This window comes from Aythya fuligula, chromosome 2 (assembly GCF_009819795.1).
Source record: "Aythya fuligula isolate bAytFul2 chromosome 2, bAytFul2.pri, whole genome shotgun sequence".
Taxonomy (NCBI): domain Eukaryota; kingdom Metazoa; phylum Chordata; class Aves; order Anseriformes; family Anatidae; genus Aythya; species Aythya fuligula.
The window spans coordinates 80,505,802-80,513,061 of NC_045560.1; positions in this window are offsets into that span (position 1 = coordinate 80,505,802).

Genomic DNA, 7,260 nt, shown 5'->3' on the forward strand with positions numbered 1-7,260 from the left:
GATCTCCAGGGATGGTGACTCCACCGCTTCCCTGGGCAGCCCATTCCAATGCCTAACAACCGTTTCAGTAAAGAAGGTCTTCCTAATATCCAACCTAAACCTCCCCTGGTGCGACTTTAGCCCATTACCCCTCATCCTGTCACCAGGCACATAGGAGAATAGACCTGTCCCCACCTCGCTACAGCCTCCTGTAACATACTTAAAGGGAGCGATAAGGTCATCCATGAGCCTCCTCTTCTCCAGGCTGAACAAGCCCAGCTCCCTCAGCCGCTCCTCGTAGGACTTGTTCTCCAGACCCCTCACCAGCTTCGTTGGCCATCTCTGCACTCATTTGAGCACCTCCATGTCCTTCCTGTAGTAAGGGGCCCAAAACTGAACACAGTACTCGAGGTGAAACAAGTTGAAACACATAGGAAAACCCTTCCAGTTTTTGGCATGTGCAGCATCTCGGTGGTCTTTTTGGCTTTGATTCCACAGCAACCTAGGGTTATCACTGCTGCTTTTTTGTTGTTGTTTTGCACATTTTCAGCCAGCACGCTGCATGGTCTGACTCAGACTGTACAACCAAGCACTGGGAATGGGTGAGCCAGGCTACACCAGCCCCATTTAGATGGCCTCAAGTGCTGTGGACTTGTTGCAGTTTCACGCTGATTAACATTAAATCACAATCTGTATTTGGGGGTGCACCTCGGTCATTTGCTGAAATACACCAAAGCTGCTTTTTTGGTTGACAAAATACAAATAAATTCTTTTTAAGAAGAAAACAGTGCTCCCACATTACACAGAATGCTGCAGGGTTTGCATGTTAAAGTATAGTAAGCAGTACTGTTAGCATCCTAATTTACCACCTGAATTTGACCCACTGGTAATTCTTTCCACCTTACGTCTTGTTTTCTTTCCTGAATTATATATTTAGGTTTAATTATATTCTATTACATAATCATTCCCAGCTTGTAAATTTCAGGTCAGTCTAATGTCAAGATGTGCTATGCCAGGATCTATGAGGTAAACAAGTCTGGCTACTATGTAATAGTACCTGTCTCCCAGCTTAAATATTAAAAATGGCTGGTTTGCAAATGACCAACAGCTCAGAAATAAAGTTTTCATTTGAGCTCAAGACAGAGGCCAAAGGACCGAGTTTTGAGCAAAGTGCTATGCAACCCATCATGTAAACCTAGTTCTGGCCGAAGGGGTTACAAACTAAAAACTGAGAAAGAAAAAGGTTGTTGATGGGTTTTTCTTTTGACTGAAACACATTTGCCTGCCTCTTTCTATATTGGAGCAGTTTCAAAGGCATTCACTTAATCACTTACACTTTTATTGTGCTCATGCTACTATTGCGTAGGATTGTATATACCCCCTCTGCATACAACTGGGCAAGTCTCTGTGTTGCTGTGTTAGGTCTGTGATTTCTGAGTGTACAAGTGAAGATGTGACACTTGAAGCAAATTATTTTGCTTAAAGTGAGAGATTGGCTTGTTGAGGAAGACCCAAAATAAAGCAGATCAAAGTTAGGGTATATAAATGATGGGGGAAGGTTCATCCTCCTTTGAGAGAAACAGAGCTCAACATCTAATTGAACACATTTTTTTCTCTTTCCTTTCAAAAACGTGGAGTGCTACAGCCTCACATTGCACAGTGGCACATGATGAGAATGGGATTGCTTCTCTGGGGCTGTGCAGGGGGCAGTTGCAAACAAATTGCCCTCTGTACACCTCAAGAACTTTCAATTGTTTAGGTTATCATTTCAGTAATATATACAAGTGGTAATGGGGGAGAAGTCAGTAAGATTTGGACTCGATCCTAATCTCTCGTTGGTAATGGAGCACAGTAATGCCTTCAGGCTTTCCACCCCACTAATACTTTCCCAGATAAGTGACCCATTAGTCACTTATGAGGGAACAACATGCCCTTCCAGCAGGACATGTCATTCTCATTAGATGGATGGCCGCATTTGGTGGTCGTAACCTACAGGATGGTGTGCTCTTTGAAGAACTATGGAGAGCCTGAATCAACTTTCCCTGTTTACAGTCACGTCAGGTCAAAAGTGGTTTTCACAGCCAGGTAGCTCAAAAACACATGGCTTTGAATAACTGTAGACGTGGAGGTGGGGGTAGGAAGTCTGGAAACCTCACTTGCTTCTTCTAACAGCTTTGGTGTATGTTCCATCACCCCTTGGTGCTGGGTAGATTGAATGATCTAGAGAATTTGGGCTCAAAGGTTAGATTGAGCCCTTGTGGTACGTAGCCTGCAACTATTAGTGCATTTAGCAAAACTCACAAGCTCTGAACTGAGAACCTGGTGGAGAAATAGCTCTTAAAGTGTCCTTTCACCTGAAGGAGGTGGGAAGGGAGGTCAGAGCCATGAGAGCTGGTGATGATGGCTAGAGGCAGCAGACTTAGCATTTTTGCATACCAAGTGCAAGACTTGTTCAGACAATGGATGTTTCACAGTCCCATGCTGGTGTCCATGCATCTCACTAACAGTGTGGTCTGGGGTGTCTCTCTTACCGTGTGCCCTCTACCTGCTGCCAAGTCTGTGAGCATCTTGGTCTCTTATTGCCACCATGTTGCAGTAACGTGGTAACAAATCTCCCTAGAAGGCTTATTTGCTGGGTGCAAGCTTGCACTTTACTGGCCATGATCTATAAACGTCACCACCAGCAACCCACCTCCTGTGTCACTTGTGATAGCATAAGGCACCTTCCACATCTGGGAGGAGTTTGGAGGAATAACTTTGGGCATTGTATAGTGAGTTGGTGTAGGCATACATCTAATCTGTTGCATGTGTACAGATGTGGAGTTGAAATACAGCGAGGAACATTTTCTGTTGGAAGGTGTTTAGGTAAAAATAACTGATTTAATTGGGCTCTGGTTGTGTACCAAGAGCTATTTCCCCATGTAGCTGATGACTGTAAGGTTGTATATACATTCTTAATTATGCCATATAGTTTATGGTATTTATGCAAGTTAAAGTAAAAACCATGAGCTGTGTAATGAGATTAACCAGATCCAACTTTCTAGAACTAAAGCATTGCTACAGTGCTTTTGTGGCTGAGTCTCTAGTCCAGTGAAGGAAGGTTTCCAATAATGAAAACATTTTTTTTTTTTTTGCCCTGTATTTCCTGAGTCTATTCTGAGTTGCTAAGTGAAATTTTAGTGTAGTTTCTTGTAGTCTTATAGAATTACTTGTGCAAAAGGACATATCTTGTCCTGCAATAGCTTTTCAGCCAACTTTACTGTTAGACAAGCCTTGATGATCCTACATCAAATAAGTTCTAAACACGTAGCAAGGACCTACAGTAGAAAGGAACCCAGCTGAGGAATGTGGTCTTTTGCAGCATTCTGCAGAAGGCCTGAGATCACAATCAATTTGACAATTGCATTCTTTCACAGGACAGTGGAAAGAGAGGGAAGGAGTGAGTTCAGGCCTAAACCACTTTTTTTTACCATCTTAAAATTTCATGGGCTCAGTCCCAGAGTCTTCACACGTCACTTGCTGGAACTGCAGTGGAGAGAAAGAAAACACTTCTGAGCAACAGAGCCATTCAAGTGATTAAAAACTGGGTAGTGATCCATAAACAAGGTTTACAAGCAACAGCAATGCATATGGATTTGGTAGAGCTAAATAGTCTCTACAAACAAATTAAATTACATTGGTCCTGTAGCCTTCTTGAATTATCTAGTGTTCAACGTAGACAAAGAGTGCTGTTAATTCTGTATTTTTGTATTGGTTCAGAATATATAAAGACAGATATTTGAGATATAAAAAACTTTGCAACGCTGGCAGTTTTCTAAGCTAAAATTCGTGAATTACATTGATATTTCCTATTTGTCTTTCTTTTGTACAGACAAGAAAGAGGAGAAATCAGAAGGTATGAGTGTTCACTGGTTTACGAATCTAAGGTGGAGAGGAAAACAGACAGTAAATTAACTGGGCACAGTATGAAGCTACTTAAGATTAACAGGCTGGAGGAAATCAATACACGATACAACAGCAACAGACTGGAAAAAACAGCCTTTTTTCAGAGCATGGAAAAAGTGGAGAGGACTACACATTTTCAGGAAGAAAAAATCAGGCAATCAGATCCTGGAATAGAAGACGAAAAGGTAACTAACTACATAATTAATTTTGTCTTCCCAAAGCATGCTTCCTTTCTTCTTCCAGTTAGTTAAAGAGTTTACTGTGTCTATTTCAGAGTAGAACTGAATTTTTCGTTTCTATCTGTGAACGTGTATTGCCACTACAAGAGTCTGGTCAGCATCTTTTAGTCTTTTGGATTCATAGAAGCAAGCATGTATGTTTTTATTTGGGGGTTTACCTACCTAAATTCAGAAGTTCCAAAGAAGTTGTGTGGTTCTGCAGTGCTTAAAAACCAGAAGGTAAATACGGATTCCCTTGAATTCATGTTTTGAAAGCACTGGTCCTACCTAACAGCAGTAGAATTTGTGGGGACTGAACGAGTGTCATGTGAAGAGCAGATCTCCCAGAACTAAGACAGCTTAATCCCTTTAACACAGGGGGAATAGGGCATGGTTCCTTGCAGAGTGCCGTGGTGGCAGGGACAAGCATTGTCCTCTGTAGCTCTGTGTTGCATTTGTCTCTGGTAAGAACAGTAGTGGGAGCTTCACTGAGTGGTGTCTGGCAGGAAGATGGCTCACCATCTTCCATCTCAGTCAGCCAAAATGTGTTTGGAAACAGCAAAACACTCCTTGTATCGTGGTGCTTTTTCTGTGGGACAGTATAGAGGAACAACTGCTTTTATTGATATGTCACTTAGACGAGAACTAAGGAAATATGCTTACATAGAGCAATGAGAAACAATTAGTACTCACTAGTTTGTGAAAAGGCTTGAAGAAAAAATTGTGCTATGGCTGATTGTGCACTATTTGTGCTGATAGGCCAGAGCAGTTTTTCAAATATTCTGAATATTTTCAAGTTCATGTGATACCCTGGAGCATTGGTATATATTCAGTGACATTTCAGTTTGTATTCAAAACTACAAAAAAAAAAAAATAATCCTAATCTACTAGGTCCCTTTTGTACAAAATTCTTTCAGTCTTCAGTAAACTACTAACTTATTATTTTTAGTAAAAGAAAATGATCTGCATATTAAAACAAAGTATGTCTCATGTAAGTAGGATGTGTTTAGGGAGTTCATGTAGAGTTCCAGTGAAAATTAGAAAAAAAATATGTGTGGTTGGGGTTTGGATGTTGTTATTTACCTCTTTTAAAACAGATTTTTTCCAGTGAAAATCAAAACTTGCACAGGTGAGAAAGCAGAAGCTGATACTGCTGCCACATGACTTTTCCTTTGTCTCTTTATGGTCAGGCAGAAGGAACTAAGTGTGAACCTTCGTACATAGCCATGAGAGCTGCTTTGTTTACATTAATATATCTTTGATGACAAATTGCAGATAGTAATTGAGGTGGTGGGATTTTTCCTCACTTTTTGCTGCAAAGTCTCTAACCGATTGCCTTGATGTTTGCTTCTTCAGTCTAATGGTGGAGCTAGCTCTTTGTTAGGAGTGCTGTAAAATAAGCCAGGAAGAGCTTGGAGGTGCAGTAGGGGAAAAGTGAATAGGCTTAGAAGATGAACAGCTGGTTGCTAGTTGGAGAAATAGCTCTGTATTCCCATTTTAGCTCCTCAGTCTCCTGGGGACAAGACTTCAAAGATGAAAGGCAGTCCAACTGAACTCTGGTAATATACCAGATCACTGGAGTGAGGTTTCCAGATACATAAACATCAGTTATATTTCTCCTAAGCTTTTACAAGCTTAGAAGTTAATTGCAAAGCTTAACTTTCACACAAAATTTTTAGGAATTTCTCAGTGGGATACAGAATTGGGTCCTAGCTGTGCTGTGAATGTTGATGAAAGGAAAACCAAGACCTCACTTTGAAAGGTCTTAACTCGGTCTGCTTCCCTGACAAACAGTTTGATTATACTGATTGGGAAAGGAAAGAAAGATGATTGTGCTGGCAGGAAGTGCAGTAAACTTTGCTCAGAGGTATGCATTTACATGTGTATGTTTGTGGGCATATGTACATAATTTCTGTGAATGTCGTCCTACTCATTTTGAAAGCAGAGACAAAATACCTATTCACTTCAATGGGAGTGGGTTACAACTCAAGAGACCATCTAGCAGAGAGCGGTCAAAGTCTGTACTTGCTGGAAGAAATAAATGCTGGATTCAACTAATTGATATAATTACAGAAGAAAATGATCGCCCTCCTCAAAACAACTGTTTTTCTAGAAATACTCTTTTTGAACATAAGCAAGCACAATTTTAATCTTCCAGTATAGTCTTGTCAGAGCAAAACAAAACAAAAAGATTCTAAATAGAAGGACTCTCCACAGCCATTGCAGTACAACTATGGAAAGTAAACCCACCAACTGTTGGCCATCAGCCATGAATAATGACTTTACAGCATAATTAATGTTTATGTCTTTGAACTGCCAAGAAGCTTCAGTGTTGCAGTCCTCTAGATGGCACTCTTTGCCACACCAGTTCTCCACCTGGACCATTTTTTTGTTGGAGAGGATGACTCAAAAGGACTCGTGATAAAACTGCTCTTTACCTCTTCTACATGTGTTTTGTTTTGAATGTCCCCTTGCTGCCATTTATATAGTTGGCAGCACGTGTTTATATCTCAGCTAAATTCTGTCCTCAGGAACCAGCACAGGGTTTTGCTTCAGGTGATACATTAACAAGTGAAAGACATTTTGTTTTATAGGAACAGTTTTCTGTGTGTGTGTAAGAACCAGATGAAAAAAAAAAAAAAAAAAACAAAAATCTAAATCTCTCCTTGATCCACTGCACTGCATAGCCACACCAAGTGGTTGTTCTGGCCCAAGGGAGGTGGCTCTTACCTGGTTAGTGATGGGTGAGACAATGCCATTCCATTATTCTGTTTTGAATCACTTTCTGAAATTAGAGCACTAACTCCCTATTCCTAATGACAGAGACATTTTAAATGCTGTAAAATTGTCCTCTTCGTGGTCACTTGAAGAGGACACTTGTCTTTAAACCCTGGCTCCACCATTCTGATGGGCACAGCTTGATTCTTTTCTGTTAGAAATGTTCAGAACCATTGAAGCTGCTAGGCTCATATTTTACAAATTAAAAACGAAGTAAACCCACCCACGTTGGATAACAATTAAATGACCACTTTTTTAGGAGAGCAGTATTAAATAAACATTAGACAAAAGTTAAATCTAGTCTTAAGCAAAGCTTCAAAGCTTCTTGAACTTTGGCAGA